Source organism: Drosophila bipectinata, chromosome 3R (assembly GCF_030179905.1).
Source record: "Drosophila bipectinata strain 14024-0381.07 chromosome 3R, DbipHiC1v2, whole genome shotgun sequence".
In the NCBI taxonomy this organism is placed as follows: domain Eukaryota; kingdom Metazoa; phylum Arthropoda; class Insecta; order Diptera; family Drosophilidae; genus Drosophila; species Drosophila bipectinata.
This window is the reverse complement of record NC_091739.1, coordinates 16,166,906-16,192,115: the sequence shown is the minus strand read 5'-3', so window position 1 is coordinate 16,192,115 and position 25,210 is coordinate 16,166,906. Positions and strand designations below refer to the sequence as shown.

The 25,210-nt window shown below is 43.0% G+C and overlaps 1 protein-coding gene and 1 long non-coding RNA gene across 5 annotated transcripts in view; one reads left to right on the top strand and one right to left on the bottom strand.

The window, feature by feature from the left end:
- SKIP (Shal K[+] channel interacting protein) overlaps positions 1–25,210 on the bottom strand; it is a 143,424-nt gene that overhangs the window by 31,831 nt on the left and 86,383 nt on the right. The gene's annotated exons all lie outside the window — the stretch shown is intronic.
- Positions 13,958–20,697, top strand: LOC138926619 (uncharacterized). The gene is made up of 3 exons (XR_011443198.1): positions 13,958–14,278; positions 19,976–20,149; positions 20,230–20,697. It is a non-coding gene; the product is annotated as an uncharacterized lncRNA (long non-coding RNA).

Sequence of the window (25,210 nt, the reverse complement as noted above, 5' to 3'; positions counted from 1 at the left end):
TGCTCCTTTGTAAGTGGGCATGCTCGGTTGTGTGTGTGGAAATTAACAGAATTGTATTTAGTTGTGTGCCCAAATATTTCATGTGGGGATTAAGGGGGTTTCCTCATAGCCATTACCATTTCGACTCTAGGACTCTCTGCTTTAATACATTTTCAGATCCTGATTTAAATCCGTAGAAACATTTTTAATCGGGAAGTATAAGGATGTTGTGTCGCTGGCAAATAATGAAGACAAGTTCAAAGCAAACATAAATAAAATTGTTAGCATTCTCTGACTAGCTCGCCCCCTCGTCCTGCCACCCACGCCTTTCGCCGCCATGACGCACACGCCCCAACAATTGAATTTGCTGCAAGGAGTACGGGGACCCAAAATTTCTATACATTTCTAACAAAAAATGTACAAGCGGACGGAGAAGACAAAAACTTTTTCCTTTTCGCTGGCTGGGAAATGAAATTCGCTCGTTTGATGTGAGCACGAGCTTTTCTCCGACTCCTCCACCGAGGAACTGAATCCAGTTTTGTATTCTTTTTTTTGTATTGTGCTGCTTTCACTTTGGGCGTCGCCTTGTGCAATTGTTTGAATACTTTTGCAGCGCATTAAATTAGTTTCGTTTGAGTTAACGTGCCGAGACGAGATCCAGACTCAGACTCGGAGCCCAGTCAAAGGCAACCAAAACGCAAGGAATTCTGCTTGTATGTGCTTCCCACTCCTTTTAAAAAAAACCCAAATCCGTACTCACTCCCTTCCTGTCAGAAAGTTTATGCAGACAGATCAAAAACGAGCCGGACCCCAGGCAAATGTTTCAAGGGAGCCCCATGAAATTAACCAGTCAAATAAATAAAATAAGGATAATGACCTTGTAGTTGCATTATATAAAAGTTTAAAGTTTCTAAATTCAGGAACAGAAGAACCTGGTATAGAAGTTGTTGTGTCTTAGCCCTGCTCCTTATAAAGGTTGGCTATAAAAGTGTCGAACAAAGTCAAAAATACGTTCATAATTCTTGGTAGAGCTCTCTCCAAGTCCTCGACCAGCTAATGCCTTAATGCGCTGCAACAATAAATGTCCAATGCTCAATGAAGCTAAAAGTTGAAAAGCTGAAGCCAGACGCTTGCCTCCTTGGCGAAGTGCAACTATTTGGCTGCCTCAGCACCCGGGCTGGCATTGTTGCAAGGATTTATAGCAGAAGCCATTGAGCTGGTAATTGAAAAGCGAACAGCAACAGTAGCTGCACAAGCAGCAATAAAAGGCCAAATTAAAGCTGTTGACATACAAGCCGGGTCTCGGGTCCTGGGTCCTGGATCTTGTCTTGCGGGGATTATAAACTTGTCGGATCGGATAAAGTCCTTTCAAGAAAATGCCAAAGTCGGGCCAAGTCAAAAAACTTTCCAATCCAGCGGCATCGTAGCCGCCGCCACAAAATGTTATTTATATTTGTTTTTATTTGCCTCTCTAATTGAAGTGCCCCTTGGCTGGGAAAGGGTGGGTTGAGGATAGGGCTCAACCCTTGTGGCGAAATTATGCAATTTCCATAATGCTCGCTCTCCCCCGATTGAGATCATTTGGCGAAGATATCGCCCGGGACCCTTTTCGTGGGTTGGCACGCGGCAGCCGTTGCGGTTTGAGGGCTGCTGAGCAATTTTCATAACTTCATTTGCATTTAATAAGTAGAAGCCGTTGCTGAGCAAATAGAAATAATACAAATTAAGCAAAATGTGTACTCGTTTCGAGTATTTTTGTTACTTCCAGTTTTCAGTGTTTGAAGCGGCGCGGCGGTCCAACAACTGCGACGCATGTCACCATCAAATAAATCACTAAACGCTGTGACAGTGTCAGATGTCAGGGACGAACGGAAGGTGAGGAAGGCCGAGGGTAAGGGCGGAAAAGTTTAAAAAGGGTGGTGCACTGAAACAATTATTTTTAAATCAGATTTCGGATTTTAGAGCTTGGCTTTAAGGTATATTTGATTTATTTTAAATCAAATATTCAGATATTTATTAAAATCTATTTCCTATTACCTATCATTTTCCCTCAGTGCTTTATAGCTCTGCGGATGTTGTCTCAGTTGGTAGGCGCGCAAGGGGACAATGACCGGCACTCATCCACCCCACCACCCAGCCAGCCCTAGTCCTCAGCGGCTCGAACCCACCTTAACCCCTTGGTGCCCTGTTGCCGTGCTGCGTCACTTCATTGTTGACATTTAACGTGTTCGTGTTTGGCGTGACAAGTGACATGCTGTGCCTGCGCCTGTGCCTGTGCCGGCAGTGCCAGTGCGACCAACTGTTGAGGTTGGGTTCTGAGTTTCGCGTCCTGGGTGCCGGGTAGCCCGAAAAAGGGTTGATGTACGTACAAAAACGTTGGCTGGGACAAAAGGTAGCGTATAATTGCATAAATATGCAAATTAGTGAGCCGAAAACTGGGAGGAGGAGCGGGTGGCAGGGCAACAGGGCGGGGGTAAGCGACTGATGGCTGCCTTGACGCATTGTCGCCCCCAATGTCAACGAGTGTCGCCAGACAGACAGACATCGGATCCCCCTCCACCCGCTCTTAGCCCTTGTGACACGCACCCTCAATCACCCATTCACACACACCCATGCAATCACACACCCGTTACCTCAGGATGTGCGAGGCGCTCGAGCAAAAATCTATAGCATACTTTGCAGCTGCATCCAAGAGTGGATACCTCAATGAGCGCACAGAGAGAAATATCATAGAATATAATGGCGACTGTGAATTGAAATGACTTTTGTCTGTTGGAATATTTCACAATTAAAATAGACATATTTATTTCCCAAGGGAGAGACTTCGGGCGCAACACAGGCTATCCTTTAAAGTTAGTCCATTTATATTTGGAACAATACTATTAATTGAGCTTCTATAACAGGAAGAATTATTAATTTTTCCAAGTGCGTTTTTGTGTTCGCATATCAATTCCCTGCATAACGGAGAGTTGAATAAAGGGAAAGAAAAACCAGGAGGGGTTGCCAGCAGCCGTTGGCATTTTCCATTGAACGGAAATGTGTCTAATTTCAATACAAAGTGACTTTGTCCGATGAGGTGTAGGAGAGTGAGTCCAGGCAGCTGCAATGCTACGTTTCGTTCCGTTTGTCTCTGGAACTGCAATTGCACTAACAAGCGACACATGAACACAAGCCGGGTATATAAAGAAAGCCCTTAGCCACATTACCTTCATTTGGCAACAGTTTCCATTTCCATTTCAATGCACAAAGCGTTCTCCCGCCCTCCAGTGCCAAAGGGACAAAGTTTTTATTTATTTTTGTTGCAACCCCTTGAAGGAAATATTTTTGCAGGCAAAAATAAACAAAATGTTATTTATTGAAAATTGTTATAGACTTGGCCAGACAAGAATCTTAATTTTGTTGCCAAGTTGTTGTGTAAGTTCCGAGGCAGCTTAAAGGCAAGGAATTTGGCCTTTTTGTGTTATTTTTCTTGGTTTGAAAAACCCCAAGGAGCCAGCACTTGAAGGCACTTCGGTTCCCAGCGGTAGCTGGTGGCAGCATTATGACAAAATGTGCATTTAAGTGCAACATTTATGTAAAATGTGCGTCTGGCAAGTTTCGCCTTTAAAATATGCACAAACATTTTTCTGGCAAGAGCAAGGATACCGTGCTCCCTTCCCCGACTGGGGACTAGGGACTGCGGACTGGGGATCTGGAGAAAAGACGTTGAAAAAGCGCAGCTCAAGAGTTGGTGACGAGCATTTTGTAAGAGGGCACTGTGGGAAAATTGGGGGATTGGCTGCCATTTGCCTCGGCAAAAGTTCAGAAATTAAGTTTGCTGACAAACGTTTGTTCGAGAAAATGGAGTGGGGATCGGGGATGGGGTTGAGTGGGGCTCGGAAAGTTTTTCGAAGGCATTTCTAAACTTAAATAAGCGCAACTTGCGATGGGGCACATGTGCACCAGCTAGCTGTCTCCCCTTCTCCCAAGGGGCAACTTTTCTAATGCAATTAATTTCTGCACTCAACGAGGAGGGGTAAGGACGAAAAATGAAAATGTGGGCGTGGCCAGGACTTGCCACAGCCTGGGCAAAAGTTTTTGGCGGCGTCGTCGTACTCGTCGTTTGTCGTGCTCTGTGTTTTTCGCACCCAAGTTGGCACAACGCACAAATTAGTGTGGCAGCAGCATGTGGCATATGCCTCGTCCTGTGTGCTGGCGCTACGTCCTGCTTCCTGCGGCCTGCTACGTCCTGACCATAATGCATGTCATAATGGCTGCAACTTCCTTCGTTCGGCTGCGAATTTGTCACACGCACAAATTGTTCAGCCCGCCTGACCGCCCAGTCCGCCCAGCCCGCCCCCTATTTGATGTAATTTAAATTTTTAATTAGGGACACAAATTGTTTTCGGCGGTTTCGGCAATCTCTGACAGATTCCCTCGCTCACAAAATGATAATGAAAATGTTTAAATATTTACCACAATTTGTAATGACAATCAAAGGACATACACAACACACACACAGACTTACAACAAACAGAGCGCGGGGCAAGCACACGTACATATGTATGTATGTTATAGGCATAAATTTCCGGTTAAAGTTTGTTAGTGGGGTTTTCAAAATTCTAGACTACATCAAAAAATCATGGAAATCATGGAGTGTTGTTACGAATGATTGAATACGGGGAATAATGAAATAATGAATGAAAAGTCAAACGCTGTGGGGATGAAGTGTGCTGAGGTAGAGCCGAAAAACATTGATGAAACATCGAGCAGGAGTGCTTACCTGGAAAGAGAAAAAAAGAATTATAGAATTAGCAAATGGAAACTTTTAATTGACGGTGAATGACCGCCAGACCCCCAAGCAAGACTAATTTCAATAAATTCCAAAAGCCATAAATTCCAATTTTCTCGTCAGAGCCAGGCATTAATCTGCCACATTTAATTGGCCTTATCTGCCCGTCCGATAAATAATAAATATCACTTTTATAAATTAACTCTTATGTGTGCTCTTGCCTTGCCATATTTGCTTAAAATTATGAAACAAAATCCTTTGCCAGCACAACAAAATATTTTCGTGTTAAATGAAAAACAAGCAAATCACAATAGCACAATAGCCCGTCTGCCCGTCTGCCAGAAAAATGTACGATTCCAATCCAAAATCCAATTCGTGCTAGACAAAAATATTTGCCTTCCATTGCAGCGGGTTAAATATCAAGTGTTTTTTTTTTACCATTTTATTTCCAGAGTTTTTGGAACATTTTTATTTGGTGTGTGCGAGTGTGTGTTGTGTGCCGGGTATTTGTTATTTGGTTTGCGGTTTCTGCGGGCGGCATTTATATCATATTTTTTGTTTCCCAGCGCTTTTTTTCCTTTTGGTTTGGGTTTTTTGTGAGTGAAGTTGGCAGGAAATGCGCTGGCGGCGATACCGCGTTTCAATTCGTGTATGTTAATATTTATGTTTTGATTTCAAACAACGCCACCTCTGAAATATTAATGAAATACAAACACAGTGTTAGCGTGTTACACACACACCCGACCAACATGTATAGTTGATATGCAAATAGCGAGACGACTGCGAGACATTCGCTGGGCAAACACTCACACACTGGCACACCTGGTCCTTGAAAAACGAAAAGAAGCCCCAGCAAATTGAAGGGAAATGTGAACTGTGGAATAGAAGCGAAGCAAAGTGAAGTTCTTTGTCAATTTGCCAGAGCTTAGAAGTAAAAGATATACCGAAACATTGAAGCAACTCCCCGTCTGAGTCTGAGTGTGTCCCAAAAACTTTTGTGCAGTTCAAAATTTATGCAAAGTCTATGGAAAGTCGGGTTTTCGTTTGCCTTTGCCGCCAAAGATAATCAGCAACTCGCCGAAATAAAAAGGACGCCCAAAATGAAGGGAACCGAACCGGGGGACGGTTCACGACTTGGTGAGCTTCTAAGTATGCTACGAAATTCGGTGGTTGAATTTGCATCCGTCGTAGTCCTTAGACCTGTGCTGCCGTGGGTGGCCTGCCCGCCATGCATAGCAAATATTTTATTCCGAGATTAACGCTTGTCAGGGCCTATTTTCGCCCAGCCGAAGCCAGGAATTCTCTACTGTATCTATAGATTTTGTCTATCCACGGATTATTCTATTTTCCATGCAAAGTCAAGTCTTTGAATACAATTATCCTTTGGGAATTTTCAAGCCTAAATAAACTTTAATCCTAAGCTTCATTCTCATTGGAATACATGGACCCTATGCTAGAGTATTTCAATTGCAAAAGGCGTCGCATATTTTCCATTTCAATTCGGTTTGTTGCACTTTGTAGCTTTTACAGAGAGAGAGAGAGATGGCAATGGAGACAGACAGAGAGGGAAACAACGGGAGCTGGAACAGCTGCCAGAAGCCACACCTAAGTCCTGACATGTATGCCTGTATCTGTGAGCACAAAAGGGGAGACTCGAAAAGAAAAAAGTCCGCCACGAATGGGGGGTGGTGGCGGGCCGAAGGACACATAGACAGGCAAATTTAGCTGCAGGCCAAACAAATGACAAAGCGGCAGCGGAGGCAGCCCAGGACATCGGAAGCTGCTTGTCCTGCCAGCAGCCGCTGTGCTGTGCAAAAGTAAAAGTGGCAAAAAGCAAAACCGCCGCATCCTCGCACGTTTTATTGATTTTCTTCACTTGCCTGCCTTGCCTCGGAGCCTGCCACATGCACATGCGTCGACGACCCTGGCAATGGGATTCGCCCCTTCGTGTTAGCCCCCATTGAGCGCCCTATTCAAGTTGGGTTTTTTGCGTACTTCCGGCGATTAAGCCGAACACGACAACGAAGACGCCGTCGCCGGGGCTGACTCTGGCTATAGCGGCGGCGTCGCGCCATTTGTTTGTAAATTATTTAATGTTACGCTTAAATTTTCCGGCTCAGCATCAGCTAACTGAATGAAGCAGAAGCCCAGGACGAAAAGGAGGCGATGCACCAGCAACAGCAGCTGGAGCTGCTTCGGAAATGTCTCCCCACTTTAGCATGTCTTTGAACTTTTGTTTCGCTTTATGTGTCTGACTGGCCAGGACAGGCACAGGAGTAGCTGGGCTGGGTGGCGGATATGTCCTGGGAGACCTACACTGACCATTTATTATTATTCTTTTTATTTATTTATTATTCTTGAAACCACCGTCTAAAGAGATGATGTCATTTTTAATATTATATTTTTGAAAAAAAGCCTAACAACCATTTCGTTCAGTGCTTTTGGCATTGCTTTCAGTTTCGTTTTTCGCATTCTGCATGTGTCCTTTGCTGGTGTCCTTTTAACTGCTCGTCCAGCAGCAGACTCAGTCTCCCAGCCTGAGTTGCGAATAAGGATTCCAGACCTGGCCAAGAGCAGTCGCCATAGCGCTTATGTCTTTTGTTGTTCCATGGATTTGCTGCTTCCTTTGGTGCTTTCGTCCTTTTTCTGCTGTGTCCTGTGCGCTCTCGAGTGGTATTTAACATTATCTGCTTGAGTACATGTTGCGGTATTTGCAGCAGACAACAGTCGGGCTGTGGGCGTGGACAAGGACACGCCGACATTTGCACTCCTTCTCCCCTTATTTTTTTGTTTTTTGTCTGCGTTTCCTGGCTGTCGCCATCTTTTTTGCCTGAACTGAACTGAAGCCGCTTATCTCTGGTTATGTTTTCTTACATTTTGCCCATTGTTTGCTTTTGATTTGATTGTTGGCAGTTCTCTGTGCTAACTTTTAACGAAATGTCTACAAAGGCTCTGGCTCTGGCTCTGGAGCTCGGGGGAATGTGGCATATATGTATCTGTCAGATTCACAAGCTGCCTTGGCATTTGCCGGCATCATTTTCCGTTTGACTAAATGCAGTCTCTCCTCCACCATCTTGTTCTGTATCTACAAACTGCCAGCGGCATTCCTCGGGTGCCTTCGCCGTCTCGGCAGCAACAGCGGCAGCATTAAAAGCTAATTAATTATGTCTTCAGTTAGCCAGTTAGTCAGTGCGACATCTTCGCCGTGATTTATAGACGTCCGACGTAGAAACGGGATGTGCAACAGATAGCTGATTGAAAATTGTCGCTCCTCGCTCCTTCAAAGGTTTTGATTTCAATAAGTAGAAAGCATAATTCACAGGCGTTATTTATATCTCGAGTCCAAGCACTTGACACCTAGGCAACCAAATTTGTTTGGTTTCTGTTATTTTCCTTTTCGAGATGCCATAAATCTTCTTCGGTTTCAGTTGGCACACAGATTGCTGGGATTTCAAAAAAGGATATATCCGAAGGAGCGGGGCAGTGGCTATATTCAGCTGTACTCGGCAGGCATGGGCGGATATCGCATGACACAAGAAGCGAAGGTGGAGTGGGAAAAGAAAGCAGAGACGGATAGGCAAGTTGATATAAGGCTACAGATTTGGGGGATTTACTCCAGGAGTCGGAATAAAAAATTGAAAAAACAGAAAGCCAAAGGGTGTCCCCGCCCAAGTCCACAAGTCAAGTCGTACATCCGCATAACCCGGGCCCAATTAGCCATAAGGGTTGCTGCCTCGGCCCCAGAAGAAATGTTTATCATATTTGTACAGCCAGGGAAATGCAAAGAAATCCCAGAAAAAATACCTGTGGAAAGCTTCTGTGGAAAATGACTCACAGACTGAGCCGGGCTAACATTGGAAAATGTCAATGTTATGTGTCATTTCCAACTCTGACTCACAATGAGGAGAACGACGAAATGAAAATGTTTTTGTGCATTTTGTGTTGCATGTTCCATGTTGCCGGCTTTCATTGCCTTTAGCTGGGAGGGTGCTGGATTTAACTTCAACTTTTATTACTTTATTTGCAGTCGCATAACAAAAGCATAAAAGAAGCAACAGCCACACGGCGAAGAAAATGGCAATTTCATGTCAATTGTCAATAAGCTGCAAATGAAATGAAAATATTGTATACCAGCGAATACGTCGTGTATATAGAAAACATTTCTTTGCTTCCTTCCTGCCAAGTTGTTGGCAAGAATTCTTTGCTCGAGTTTTTGCTCCCTTTGCTGTTGCGTTTTTACGACTCCAACAAAGACAAGAGAGTGGAGCGGAACGAATCGTGAAATATGCTGGAATTTATGCATATTTTATGTTTTGCGAAGCAGCAAGCAAAGTAAGGCACGTAACACGCATACGACATGTGGTACATTTTGTTGCGAGGAGAGAAGCGGCGAGGAGGTGCTTCTGCCAAAGTCATGTCAAGTGCGTGAATAAATGTCACTTGGAGAAAAATTACTCCTCGAATTGGCCATCAATGGAGCTTCACTTTTCCAAAGCTTCTACAATCTTAGTCTCTCCTCATATGGCTTTAATTGTCTTTTGTTATTTTTGAGAAATCATTTCTTGTTTATTTTTCTGCGTGTTCTGCCAAAAAGTCACTTGACTTGACTTTTTCGCTCTCGCTGTTTATGGCCATTACTCTGTTTGCTTAGTTTTAAATAAAAATCACAACCTGCCACACTTGAAGCCCAAGACAAACACACTTCATTTAAACCTGAAGCTGGAATCGGAATCTGAATCTGAAGTGAAGCGGGCCGAAAGGGTTCGGAGACAACACTTGAGCCCAAGCCAAGTGCCCAGACAGCCCAAGAGTGAGATGGCCATAATCGGAGGGACAGATAGTGTACACAGCCTCTGTGTTTCATGCGCCATTTGGCAGACAAGGGGAGGCCATCAGCATCACCATCACCATCAGCATCAGCATCAGCTGCACTTAAAACAACGTCGCACATGTTTCCAGTCTTGCCTCCACTTCTATGGTCTATGGCTCTTTCCGTGCATGAAGTATTTTCTCCCGGCTGCTGTTGCACTAATGAAGTCTCAAAGGCGCGATTAAAAATGTAACTTGTGCGAGATATACAAGGAATAAAAAACACTAGACAGAACGGCGAGACTTTGAGAGGACGAAGTTTTTAATACCCTGAAGAATAATTAATCCCAAAGCAGTAGAGAATTGCAAGAACTTAGGAATATGTTGTTTTTTCTACCAAAGATACTCTTTGAGAATCGTGTATAATCACAATCACAATCACAATCATTAAAGTTTTCATAAAAATCAATAACTATTAAAGTAATATTTCTTACCCTTACTTCTTCTGACCAACTGATGACCAGAACCAAAGTACCTCTTGGTAGGACCACCTCTTGAGGGAAACTACGTTCAAGGCCCTGAGACAGAGTCACATGCAAAACGCAGATAAAAAAGCAAACATGCCGTTGGCCAAAACACTGGGGCTGGGGGCGGCGACTCAGTGTGGGCGGGGCTTGTTGGCGTTGATGCGCTGCCAAAGTGCTGCTTCAACACTTTCCGAATGGCAAAAAGATGGAGCGAGTCGATTCCAGCTGGCCAGCAAGCCATCTCCAGCTTTAGCTTCAGCTCCTCCACCGACTTTCAACTTCAAATGAAGTAAAGACAAAAAGCTGTAGCACATTTATCACAAAGTCGCAGCAGAAACGATGTGGTAGGTGGGTGGATGGGAGGGCTGACTTGGGTCTGATTGGAAGTTTGTTTTGCTGTTTGGGTGCTTAGTGGTTGAAGGACGAAGGGCTTAGCAGGGCGATCCGTTGGATCCGATACCACCCACTCGCTCCTGTTGTTTTATAGATTGTGCGCCCGAGACGCATGACATTGAAAAATTTATTGCACGCTTGTGAGTTGGCCAGCTGAAAATTGGGGAGTTGCTGGCATGTGGCAGGGAGCGGGGATGTGTTCCAGGGGTTGTGCCAATGTCAGTGTTTAGCCGCCCTAGGGGTGGCTATTACTACTCTGCACGGTAGAAAAACATCACTTGAATCCATAATAAAGAATTACTTGGAAGCTCATATTTGAAAGATAATCCCTGCATATTTTATAGCAGTGCACTGTTTAACACCTCGAGAGCAGTGGGAGTGCCAGTTGAAATGCAATTAAAAACGAATTTTTTTGGCTCTCATTCATTTTGAGCTGTGCCAGCAGATCTTGACACTTGCGTGATAAATGAAAGAACAATCAGCAGATGAGATAAGTTCCCTTATCTGTGTCTCATTTTCGCTCCGAATGCCGGCTGGTGGTTCGCGCCTCCCCGTGGCTCAGCTGCAAAATTAAACTGGATGTTGTAAACATTTCCCGACCGCCGGCTGCCGGCCGCCTTTCAACTGCGAAATGTTAAATGCATTGACTGTGAAATTCGCAATCCTTTCACACACAGGGTAAGCGCACACAGGCACAAGTATATTTCACGCGCCAACGCAAATTTGAAAGCGAAATTCCGTTCGGCGGGCCTTTCCCTTTCTCCGCATTGCCTGCTTTCTCCACCCCCTTTTATTTCATCCTCATTCCCTTTTTATATTCATTTTTTTTTTTGTCTATTTTTCGGCATTTAAATGTTTTACTGTGTCGTTTCTCTCGCTCTCCGGTCGTTCATTTCATTTGTCGGTAGAATCCAGAATCCTGTGCCTGCTCCTGTTCCTGTTCCTCCTCCTTGGCTGTCTGTTGTTTGCGCCTCTTCAGCGGGTTTTAATTGCGTTTGTATTACAGAACACAGGGCCGAAACAACAGCCAGGCAATAGCAATGAAAATGCCAAATGGCGATGGCTCTGGCACTGGCAATGGAAATTTAAAGCATCTCACCACCCGCCACACAAGCCACCCTGCTAGCCCCCTGCCAGCCTTAAAAAGTTTATTATATTTCCAGTTGAGCCTGATTTTTCTGCTGTTGCGCTTTTCACCCAGAGCTTGCCTCCTTTTGCTAAATTAACTTAATTGTTTTTGCATGAAATTAATTTTGTTGCATAAATTTTCACCTTCCCAAGGAAGTGCTTCCACTTGGCGCCCCACCACCACCACCAACCCATTGGCTGTCAGCTTAAAGTGTGAAATGCGGCACCATTCGCATAATTTACCAACCAACTGAAAAATTTCCAGTCAGCCACTTGAAGGCCAAACAATTAATTATTGTACGCCACGGGATGGGGATGAGGATGGGGGCGTCGACTGCTGTGTAAATATTTAAATGTCTCAAATTAATGAAAAATACATTTCTCAAATAGCAAAAATATTATCTTAGGGGCCCCTCTGGGGTGGACATTCCTCACCGAAAGTTTAATGAGTTCATTTATATGCCGCATTTACACTTAAGCCTGGCCAAGAGTTAAGGGGCGTGGCAGTTACTCCAGCTATTTCCCAAGCTTTCCAACTATTTTTTAATGCTTTATAAGTAAATCCTCTTGCAAGTTGCCATTTTTTCGTTTAAGCCTGGCTAATTTGCATAGATTTGGCGGCATAAAAAAAAAGCAAGAATAAATGAATGAATAATAGCGAATGCTGGACCAGAAAAAGCATTAATCAGCTGTAAGAGTCTTTAAAGACGAGTTGCCAGACGAGTGCGGGTTAAGCTTCTGAGTTGTGTATTATCTCTCGCAGATCTTTCCTCACATTTTGAAATATCTCTACTCCTGTGGGATTTCCCGACAATCCCCTAGAGACTTTGCACACATAATTTTCACTTAGCTGCCGAGGAAAACCGATTTCCTTTCTCATTTGTTTCGATTTGCAAAGTCTCCTGGCATCCCCCGAACAATCAGCATAATTTCAGTTTATTTAAAAGCAGAAAAAAATTGTGAAATCCTCGCTTCAAATGGTTTTCAATTTATTTTTTACATCAACTGCTGATGACACAAAGGAGCCCACGAGCAATATAAATGTCTTCATGTGCATAAATACCCGAAGTGTGGGGCCAGGGCAACCTGAGCATTTAGAGAAGTTAACAAGGATTTAAAAGGCTTTTGCTGTCAAACACATTCACAACCAGGACACGAGTGTGGAGGAATGTGCTGCAATGCAGCTGACAATAAAAAAAATGTCCCATAAATAAGACGCGCAAATTGTAAGCACAGGCTAAGGAGCACATGTGATTAAGATCTTTGTAAAAAAACATAATTTTATTCCTTCATGTACTTCATATACATGAAGAAATATGTTTATCGGGGTACTTGTTCGTCGGAACCACCCTTTTTGACATTTAGGGGCTGCTTTTTTTATGCCTTTTACTAAATTTTCATTTTGCAAATGAAATTTTTGTTCACTGGCGCCGCTCTCCCATCACACCCCCACCATCAACTTTGTCTTCTAGTTTATCTTCATTTTTTTTTTAGAATTTCATGTTTTTTGTCGCTCCCGTTTAATTTTGTTTATGTCAACACATGTCCTTGGCAGCTGCCGGCAGACGCCTCAAACGCGTGTGCATGGCGAAGCAGTTTAATTTCATTTCAATCACGCTAAAAGCAAAACATAATAATTTCTCGAGCTGTCTAAAGCCAAAGGAGGGGGTGTCCCAGGTCGCAGGGATCTGTATGCCCTGGGAAAGTAAGAAATAATATAAAGCCACTTGAGTTTCCCTTCGGATTGTCAGCTTCAATTCATAAATCACTGGGATTTGTTGTCTAAAATCTAGGAAGGTTTAATTTACTAGGGATGTGGTTACCTTTTAGAAACTATCTTTATTAGAAACTACTTTCTCTTGAGCAGGAGATAAAATTTAAATGTCACTTACTTGAAAGCTTGCAATATTAAATATTGAACAACAGATATGTATAAGGAAGTACCAAATAGGAACCCAAGAATTCCATATTTAATTTTATATTTTACAGTTCAGTAGAGAGAGTATCCCACTTTCGTTTCTTTTGAAAATAAATATTTCCCAACCACTCTGGGCTAAAAGTTTTTCGGGATTGACCTAGCCAACCATAATGTATGGTGTATATTCCACATAGATATGCAACATTTTGGGGCTATTGATGAAAAAGGATGGAAAAAGGTTGCTGTTTTTTGGACCCTTGCCGCCCGCCCAACTTCTGTTGAATTATTAATGAAGCGACCAAATTGTGTGGGCCGGCATATGGCTTTGTTCAAAATCACATGCCACAAGCACTTTGTTTCCGAAACTTGATTCTCAGGCATGACTAGCTACAGTTTTGCTTTAAAATATCATACATATACAACAACACGACCTTGAGGTATGTTGTGAGGATGAAATTTCATAAAACCTAATTTCATGTTTTCGGCTTTAAATGTAAATTTGTGTGTTTAATGTGTTGTTCAAACAGGTCCTTAATTAAATTAACACAACAAACCACACACTCTTCCTGAACATGTACCGACACATCCATGCCAACCACTCATGTACTCTGGTACAGCCACCGTGTGGGCGTGTTTGTGGGCAGAAAAGTAAGCAATTTCAGAGAGTGTTGTTTTTTCCGATTTTCCATCCGGCTACAGGCTGATTTTTATATAATTGCACGGCGCTGAGGCATGTGGATATTGTGGCTGCTGGTATGAAAATATACTATTTACTATATTCACTTCTGAAACATTGTGGCAGATTTTACAATTGTTACTTTTGCTTTTGGGCCTTTATTTCAATTGCTAGATGCCTTGCTTGAAGGTACTCTTGTTAATTTTTTACAGCTCCTGTTGCTCGTTACTCGAATTTTAAGCTTACATTTCCTTGAGTCTTCAGTGACCGCTGTTGCACCGACTGCTCGGTGGCTCCTGTTGCTGCCTCTCCTGCTGTGCATTAAAAAGCCACTTTGCGGCTTCCTGCAACCACCGCCCACTTTTGGCATGCTCATCGTGTAAATTTGTGGGCGTCGAACTTTAAATCGCCTCTCGGACGACGGTTCAGAGTTCATTTTTTTCGAGTGGGAGAGAGGCTCGGTTGGATTGGTTTTTATTTGCATTTCTGTTTGATGTTTTTTAAGGCCGACCACCCACATAACGACGACGACAAGTGCATGGGCATAAAAAGGTAAGAACAGGCCATTGGGTTTATGCCTCTTATCTAATCCTTTGCAGTCCAAGTTTCTGCTGTTGCCCTTACCTTTCCAGGCCACGGCGAAGTTGCTAGTCCTCCTGGCCAGTTCGGTTTTCGGTGGCTTTTATAGCGAGCCATAAAAACTTTGTGGCTATGCGCTCGTTTCGGGCCCAAACAACAAACATGCCAATGCCAACAACGAGAACTAAAACCCACGTGCGCCTAGGAATATGCTATACAAATTTAATGCCGCAAAGAGGAGTGTTTTGGAAAAAAAAAATGGAAAATACGAGGCGAAGTCGCACCGAGAGAGCCCAGAAGTAAAGTTTATATTGTCGACGTTTTTATTGATATCGTAAAATTTGCAAAGTCCAACACGAACGAACGAACGAGGCCTGGGTCCTATACCGCCCCATATCCTTATGGCCATGCCTCACAATTTGCATAGTAAATTTATGAGACAATTACTGAGCATTTTTGATTTAATGACAATTATTGTCATAATTTTCATCAAAATTGCCTGCTGTGTTCTACCGCATCCCGGTTCTATGTTTTTTCCAGCCTGCTTTATCCTAGGCTTAGGCCATACTTTTCTCTTCGTTTTCGGTTTTATTTTGTGCCACTTTCGTGTCTCAAAAAAAGAAAAAGGAGGAAAAACTTAATATTTATGCGTTTTCGTGGCTCATGAATTCTGGAGCACGCTCAAGGAGAGTCAGTCAAGTCGAGTCAGTTCAGTTCAGGACCTTGCTTTGGGCCATAAACTGTCTGCTGTCTGGCATGTCGCTCCTGGCCGGCTCTGAATTCTTGCCCCTAAGTGGCTCTGCCTTTGCTTTGCATATTATTGCCTTTGGGGGCCCGCGAGTTTCGACTCATTTCAATTAAACAGTCACGCAATTTCCTGATAGAATTGTCTGCTTCGCAGCCATAAATCAACAATTTCCACTATTTCGGGTCAATTTTGTGGATTTATAGGTTGGTGGGGTGGCGTAAGAAGGTTAATCGGAAGTCGAAGGAGCTGGGCGTAAAATTCTTTAACCTTCTTATTCAAATGGCTGTCTCTTGTGAGGTTGTGGTGTGGGTGGGCTCTTTTAGAAATATTTATTCTGTTTTTAGCTTTTATTGAACTTGGATTGCCTCTAAATATTTTTGCAATTTTCAAAAAGCTGCGGTTACTCTCGGTCTGGCATCAATAACCCCAAAACGCATCTCGATTGCGCCCCCAGCTCCAATAAATCTTTTTAAAATGCAAACAAATACCACACCCTGCTACCCTGTTCAGGCAGGTGTTTCGTCATAGAAAAAGGGGGATTGCAGTGCAACCACTCAATTTGTCACATTTGAAATACGATGACAAACAAAAGCAAAAAGCCAGGAAAGCCAAATCCAATTGCATTTTTATTTGCAGAAATGCACTCGGCACTCCGGCAAAATGAATGCCATTCCAGACAAACCCTCTCAGCGTGTACATAGAAGAATTAAAAAGCTGTGTGATTTTGGCAGCGCCCATGGAATACGTTTTTTTTTATTTGGCTCGGCCGTCCGCAAGGAAAACAAGAAAATCAACTTAGAAATTATGACTCCTTGGTGATGCTGGAACGTTGTGGGAAAATTAAACTCCGCACAGAACAAAAGCACAAAATCATAAAAAACATAAAATAAATGTAATAAAAATGTAGGAAGCCGTGCGGCCGGGGGGGTTGAGGGTTGGAAATAAAGCCAACAATGCAATTTTCGGGGGCGTATGTGTAACAGGCCACAAAGGTCATAAAACCATATCAACGCCATTAAATGTACAACGCGTGGCAGCGGGGGGCCCACCACCTCCTGATCCTCCCATAACGGTATGTGTGTGAGTATGGGCCAACACGTATGTGAAATTTTGGGGGGTTTGGTGATTGGGTGGCTGGAGGGTGCTGGGTGGCAAACTGAAACTGAAAATCATAAAAAAGTGCGCAACGACGTAAACAAAAAAAGCGAAACAAACTTTTCCGGTAAGATGAGAAGCTGCCGAGAGGACGATGAAAAGGGGATTCACAGATGGGAATAGATGGGGAGTACGGGAAATCGGGGGGAGTGAGATCTCCGGAGCGATATGTACACCTTGATGGCAAAAGACCCGTACACTTGTTGGCCTTGCCCGGGTGTTTAGACAATGTAAACGATGGAACACTAAAAAAAAGCACAACCACACACCCAGAACAAAAAAAAAAAAACCGAACTAAACAAACTGAAATTGAGGTGGAGATCCAGAGACAGCAAAAAGGACGAAATTCCGGCTGTGGCTGGCACTCAAGTGTGAGCACAAACAAATTTTTTACGTGTGGGTTCCGCATCCTTTCCACTCATACATATATGTACATACATATATATACAGCAAGGACGGCAGGGATAGGAGTAGGATGTGGATGTGGATGTGTGGGTGGGTGTCTGCGGCCATGTCAGCAAAATGTGGGCGCGTCAATGAAATTAAGGTCGAAAACAGCAAAAACAAAACACGGAAAAAACGTTTGAGAAAGGATACAGAACAATCAGCTAAAGAGCCATGGCCAGGACAGCCAGGAGAGTGTAATTGGTATAAATAAATTATGACGCCAAAATGATTTCGATTGAATTAAAAATGCAATGCCAAGAAACAACAGGAGTGGAAAATTTGCAATTTTCGCCAGATTACATCCTTTGGCAATTGATTTTGAAATCAATTGGAATTCGACGCTTCGGGTCGCCTTTCAAATATGCATAAGTCGAGCGTGTTGGGAAATCGCTCAGAGTGTTTTCAGGAAACAACTTTCTTAAATTTTCCGATGCTTTAAGTTATAAGCAACTACACCTAAAGCCACTAATCATTGCGATTTAAGTCTTCGGGCGTTTCCTCGAATTTAAATGAAAGCCATTTCCGGACTTCCTCGAATATGTGGGCGTATCCAAGCGAAACGTAACGAGCTTCACGTTGCCGTTACGTAACAGTAATGCCCAGCCGTAACGATAACGAGAGTAGCAATTAGTTTTTAATGTACTTACGCGCAGCATTTGCAACTTAATTAACTTTTGCCCAACTGCCGAAAAGAGCAGCAAAAATAAAATGCCAAAAAAAAACAGAACACAAAAAAAAGAGGCATTCAACGGAAGTACAGCTTAATGTAATGCACGAGCAGAAAAAAAACAACATTAATGAGGCAACAAAACTGTTGACCACCTAAAACACCACACACCCCCATGTGCAATTTTCTAGCTATTCAGGAAGTATTAGTTGGGGATCCCCGGCCACTTTATCATTTTAATAAGCGCATTAAAAATGCAATTTCAATGCGCTAGTTTCACATAAACAAAACGCAAAAAAAAGAAAAGAAAATCGGTGGTAGAGCGCTGCCATAGGATATATGTTCGCCATATGCTCCAGGAAGAGTGTGAGCTTGCACATGTACGGCTGAGTGTGTGCATGGACTTGGGACACAAATGTGGGTGAGTGGCTGGCAAACGCCATAATTTATGCTTTATGTCGGCACAAATTTTAAATGGCCACCAAAGTTCCAGCGGGCTTAAAGCGCATTAAGTCCCCCAACAAAAACAAAAGACAGCAAGTGGTGGGGAATGGAAAAGTAAGGCAATTTCATTTTGCACTTAATAAAAATTTAATGGAGCCGACATCCCCGCCCCCGCCATGGCCACACACACACGAAAAGCCACAGAAACATGTAGAAGAGAATATATGACCTGTAAATCAGGCGAAATTGTTGCCTTAAGTGAGCTTTAAACGGAACGGCAGAAATATGAAGCCCATAAGATGGCCTTAAATGTAACTCAAAGCATCAGGGCTCCAACTTAACACTTAATCAAAGAGCATCAATAAACGCAAAACGATACGGAAGGCCACAATTTTATGACCAAAGTTTCCATTCTAGCCAAAGAGCGTAAAATCGCAAACAGAAAGGCGGAAAATATGTTTAATAACTTTACACAAAAAAAACTGAAAAAAATGGAAAAGTTTTTCAGTTTCAAGCTCGACATATTAAATGCTTATTAAAGCCTGTGATGACAGATTACAGGTGTGTGCAAACTACACTCACCTCCGCCCCCGAGTGACAGAAATGGTCCCGACGGACCGACGGGCCAAAAACAGCAGAAAAAGTCAACAAATTGACACATTAAAACAAATGAGGCCACTGACTGCCACCAGACGATGTCGACCAGCTGTCGAATCCGCCCAAAAGGCAAACGACAGGGTGAACTAATGGAGCTTGTTATAGTTCTTTGGAAAAACAAAAGGCGCTGCTCTTTCTCTCGCAAAAAGTGTAGCATACTTTTTCGGGGCGGCGGCAGCCTCAAGTTAGTGCCAAGAAATTAACGCCTTGACGCGACGCGACAAATGTATTTTTTCCACTTTTGGGTCATTTCTTTTGTACCATTTTTTAGGAAACTTTTTTTGCTGTTTTTTGGCTCTTTATTTTCCGTGGGCTGGCCAATACCACCTGCCTCGCTGCAAAGTTTGTCGCCGCACGCATAAATCAAGTTAATCATTCTGGTGGGGAAAACTTGCCGGCAGCGCAAATTGGACATTTATATTTTCGGGCCAAGTATTTTTTCCAGAGCCGAAAAATAACTGGAGAGGCCCCCACCCAGCAGATTTCTCTGATTTATGATCTTTAACCTTGCATTTGACACCCCAGCTCTACACTGATGATGAGTGTATTACTCAACAAAAATTAAAAAAGACATGTTTTTTCATTCATTTTGTACTTAGCCCGAGTCCGATTCGATTTTCATTTCACAAGAAGGTTGTAGCTTACCTGAAATTAGAAAGAATAGATGCATTTGATTAGAGATTTTGTTTGGAGAGGCTATGGCTTCATAAATTCAAATTTGCAATTCAAATCCAATGGCAATCAAGAGCCAGGGAAAGAAAAGCAACAGCAGCCGTAGCAGGAATAACAATAACCGAATTTAGTTCGGGCTAAACAAAAATGGCAAATGGATAATTTCTCTAGAGATTGAATAAGTTTCAAGTAGATAAACTTGTGCTGCCGACTAACAATTTCTGGCCAGAAGTGAGAACAGTTTGTTTCATAAATGGCACTGGAAATAAAACAAAATAAATACTAATTTTTAAGAAACTTTTATTTATAAACTATTATTTTAAGCTTCATGTTGACTATCGAACATTTATTTTTAAAAACACTCTTGTCATCTTTCGACTTTAATTCATTCTGGATGTCTTACAGTTTCGACAAGCACTGTCGGGCTAAGGAAATCAATAAAACTGGACCAAGAGCCGTTGAGCTCAGGGATAGGTTGGCTAGGATGTTGGCTATGTGTATTCAATAGAAACTATTGAAAACAAGTTGAGCAAACTTTTGGCCAGAGTCAAGTACAAAATCGAGTTGGGAGGCAACCAGGTGAGTCAGTTATAAAATCCAAATTGAAATGCGAAAGAGTTGCTTGACTTTGCCCATGCTCTTTCCTGAAATGCAACCAGAGGTGGATGTGGGTGGATTGACAGGCGAAAGAGAAGGACACTAAGTGCGTGACATGCGACAGGATCCCCAGACCAACAGACAGACAGTCGGAAGGACACGGGAACAGACCAAAGCACAGGTAATCCTCAGGGACAACATCCAGACAGGGGTACAGGAGTACAGGAATACAGCGGTACAGGACACGGCCTTAAAATCATACTGGGGCAGTCAATCAGCCAGTCGGTTGGGTCGGAGGGGTACTGCAAAATTTAACAAAAATTTCATTGTGAGCCAAGTCTAATGGGAGGAGTGCTGGCCAAACGAGCAATCAAACCGGGCTAAGAGGGTGTTTATGCACTGAGATAAATTAAGCCATGGAAGCTACTCACCATTTAGTGAGTTCTTTACTCGAAATTTTATTTCGGATAACCAAATTTTTTTAAACTGCATGGCTTCTGGTTGCAAAAATTGTAAACTTGCGTGCCTGTGCGTTTACTTTCCCAGTAAAATACTAGGTGTATGAGGAAGAGGATATATGGACTCAAAGGACGAGTTCAGGTTGGGTCTGAGGTTGCTGCAGACAGATGTCCTGATGGCTGGCTGGTCAGGCTCCTGTGGTCAGCTAGGTGTGTCTGTCTGTTTTGAGGGTGTGCTGGTTAGTTTGGGGATTTTGTTCGTCTCGCCTGTTTGCGATTTGCATTCCCCTCTCCTCTCGCCATCATCCCCAAATAAAAATAAAAACCTTGTTGCCCCTCAGGCCAGGCTTCATTATTTTTGCAAACTTTTTACTCAAATTCGGAGCTGATGGTCGTGCGTGTTTATGTGTTTACCAAACACTTGACCATTTATGGTTAGCCAAAGCAATTTTCCATGCCTTGTTCTCCCAATTTATTGATAAATTAGTTTTGGACATTTGCTGACAGTACAGACAATGCACTGTTGTTGTTTCGGAGTCGCAAACGAAAATGCAATTATTGATAATAAATGCCCTTTGTCCCGCTGAAAGGGAGAGAATTCAATTAAAACTGAGACATCCTAGAAGAAAGACAAACTACAATAACCTGTCAATTGACAACGTGAAAAGGAATCTCTCAGGTTTCGCAGTTTGTGGACGACGGATGGGCATGGGAGGGGGTTGTTTAGGAAGCACTGAGGTGGCATCAGCCTAATGGCTGAGATTGCATGACAAACTGTCACGACCAGGAAGCAGCAGCCATAAACAAATCCGCTTAGCTCAGCTTTTCTCCGGATCCTACCCCTACCCCCCGGTGCTTCTCCTGCTTCTTTGTTTTCTGCAACTAATTTTCCAGGAAAATATCTCCGAGGAATGTGAGGGAACTACTTTGGCTGGCTTGCGTGCTGCAGCACTTTTCCGAACGATAGAAAAGCAATTCACTTTGAAATTTGCACCTGTAAACATTGTCAAACAATCTTGGAGCACAGGGGCATGGCAGGGAGTAAGGACAATGGCATAACACAGCACTTGAGTGCCGGGGCCACCTGATGCCGATGCCTTGGTAGTTGTTCGCAAATCGCCTTAGCTGGTAATTGTGTATATGAACACTGAAGAAGCAGACGAAGGCCTGGCCTGGGAGAACCAAGAAAAGACCTCCAGAAAGCTGCCGTCGAACAGACACTTGAAAAAATTTAAAACATTAATTATGCAGCTTTAGACTTACACCCTAATCTATATTTTGTGTTTCTTAAATATGGTGAGAATACATTTCAGCAGATTGAAATCCATACTTAAAGAATGTCACACCATTGCCACTCTATTCCTTTGAGTGTTGAGAGCAAAACAAGACAAAGGGCATCAGGACAACAGTTCTTAGAGCTCGTTAGGCAACGCCTTCCATTTTAGCACAAAGTGCTGACTTTGCTGCCTCGCTCGCCAAGAAGGACTTCTCGGACTTGCTCCCTCCACAGTTGAGACAACTTTTTATGCCCCATCGTGAGACGTGAGATTGACCAGCTGCAGTGTCTTCGCTCTGGCCGGCCAAATGCAATCATAAAATGTGTCATTATATTAAATTCGACCCACTGGCTTCCCCACACAGCCACTCCCAGTGCTGCAGTTGCTTATTTTATGTTTATTGAAAAGCCTTCAAGTATGCAACGTTGCTCCTTTTTTCCCCGATGCGGTTGGCCACATGAGTCCTCTGGCTTAAAGTTTCCACAAACCCATTAAAGAAAGCTCGTAGAGTCAAATGGAACACCGAAAGTTGCCAAGGCCGAAATTGCAAAAGTTTTGGTAGTTTTCACTCCTCCATATAGCAATGGAAACCGTATCTTAAAGACCTCTGGTGGCATTAGATATATTAAGATTCCTTCTATATTCTTTCCCACTTTTCCGTGGGTCTTATGGTCAGAAACCTCTTAGCTTTCACCCACTATGTTTCGCTTTAAAAAATGTTTGTATTTGGCCTCGCTTCCCAGCCACTCTCCGCTGATTTCCCATTCAGGCAATTGTTTGAATTTTTACTTTCGCATGTGCGACTTGATTTCCGCTGCAAATGGCAGTGTCGAGGGCCCAGGGGCGGCAAGAGTGCTGGGGGCGTGGCATTATAAGTGATATTGAAAGCGTTTCTGCGCTGCTTTTTATGTGTGCCATTGTATTGCGGATTGGCAATGGCGTAGCAGCTTTCGCCATTGTTAAATGGTGCGTATGATTTATATTTTATTTTTTTTCCTCTTTGCATTTTTTTTTTATCGGTTTTTTGTGTTTTTATGGTTTTAGAAGGGTCCTTTCACAACGTACCCTTTTAAGGATGAAGAAATTCTTGCTCAAAGTTCGGTAAAATGTAAATGAGTCACAATTAAATGCACATTTTTGGCTTACTTGATCAGTAAGGGGGCAAGATGGAAGAATTGTCCACATAAATTATGTCAGAATCGGTCGAAGATAATGCACATGAAAAATGTGAGAAATGCTTTGGTGGGCCAACCGAAAAAAAGTTTGCATGTTCGAGCCAAATAAACAGAATGAATTTCGGCCAAATCTCGCCATCCGACAACCCAACAAAACAAAGTAATAAACCCGAAAGGAATTCCATAAAAACAACAAAAATGAAGGGAAACCAAGCCAAGGAGCTGGCAAGACCGTTGGAACAAATTGTTTTGCAGGCATTTTCTGGCATGCCAGAACGGACAAGCCGGGATAACAGGCCAGAAATGTCTAGCATTGTAAAACTAATAAAAACCGGAAGGATCGGATAGACAAAAAATGAAAAAAGGAGCCGGATTCAAACACATTTTAAGCCATTTCACTTGCGAGCAAACGCAATAAAAATCAAGAGTATTTGCAATGAATTTTCAGCCCTTAAGTGAAGCAAGGACCTGCATCGACAGAAAAACAAAAATGGGAAACGGGAAAGTAAATCGGCGGCAGCGATGGCGTCTGCAGATAAGCAGGGAAGCCATTGAAACACACACGAAAGGATAGCACTTGCCAGGGGCACAGTAGGGGCCAAAAGGATGTCGAAAGGGTATGGGAGTGTGAAGGGAAAAACGATTAAGCTACAGGGTGCTTTGGGCTGCCAAAAGTATAATGTACTACACAATAATAGCTAAAAAGTGTACACATTTTTTGTTGAAATAAATTAAATGATTCATAAACTACCGAACTATCATCCTCCAATAGCGATTTCATCTTAAAGTCTGTGGTGGCTTATTCTAGCCATTCCCCGCGCGGCTTCTATGCTAAAATGAAGTCGTGTGGCAGGCTTCCTGAGAAAATAGAGAGTTTTGAGGCAAGAAAGTAAGAAAAAGAGGATTTAAAAAGAAAAACCTTCAGTCTCAGTCTCAGATGGAGGCATAAACTGTGTGTGTGGCAAATGGGAAATTGAATTTCACGCAAAGCGAAAACAAGCCAAGCCGAGCGGCGGATGAAAAGGACAAGGCTTCCTTGCAAAATATGCAATAAAATAATGCTTAAAGAAAATTTACGCCATCGAACTGGAAAGTTTAGGACAGGACTTGGCGCTGCCTTCACTCGTCGCACGTGCGAGCAGTCAAAATGAAAATCGAAAGCAATAAAAAGCCCGCGCGACACAGCGACACAGCATGGCGTATACGTAATGTCAGGTAGGTAGCTTCTAGCTGGGGCTCTGAGCTAACCTCAGAATGTCTCCCTCTTTCCGCCTGGCAGCAATCAGAGGCAGTTGACAATGGCAAGCCTTGCTGCATACTTATTGGAGTTTCGGCTTTGGGGCACCACCACTGCCACATCCACACCAGCCACATGCAGCTGACACAGGCAGTTAAGCTATTTTGTAGGGAAAATGTTGAAATATGAAAACCGACAGATTGACAAAGCGATGACTGTGAAAGAAGACGACTCCGACGAGGACGAGGACGACAACGCCAACCAAAGGCATTTTTTCAATTTATTTTCCTCCGCACGGCACGGTACATCGCATTTTCATGCGTAAGCGAATGACAATCACATGAATAAACCCACCCGCACAACAATTTCAATTGAAGGCGTGAGTCGCCAGCTAAAATCAATGAATAGAAATAATGGAATGTTTTCGCACAGGTGGGCTGACAAGAAAAGGGCAGGAAAACAAAGAATTTAAAGTGGATCTTCGAGGTAAGTAGGTGGCTGTCTGGATAAACAGAGTTATAGTATTTTTCGATAAATAATTTATGAATAAATTATTCAAGATCCCTCAGATTTTATAAAAAATTTAAATATTTTTCAGAGAATAATTCCTGAAAATTATGTCTTTTATTTTAAAATCAATTCACGTCTCAAGTTCGGAAAGAAGAAAACTAATTTTCCAAGCTAATATTTTTCTCCAAATGCTGCCCTGCTATGGCTGAAATGTGATATTTCCACTTGAGTTGGCCAAGTCAATTCAAGCATCGTGAAATGCGTCTAGTCTGGCTTGAATCTCCAATCTCCAGCCCACGACTGTCAGGCGGACTTGATTAGTTCTTGGACATGCCGCCACCCCGTAACTTTGGTGGGGTGTCCTTCAAGGAATTTGCATTTTTAAT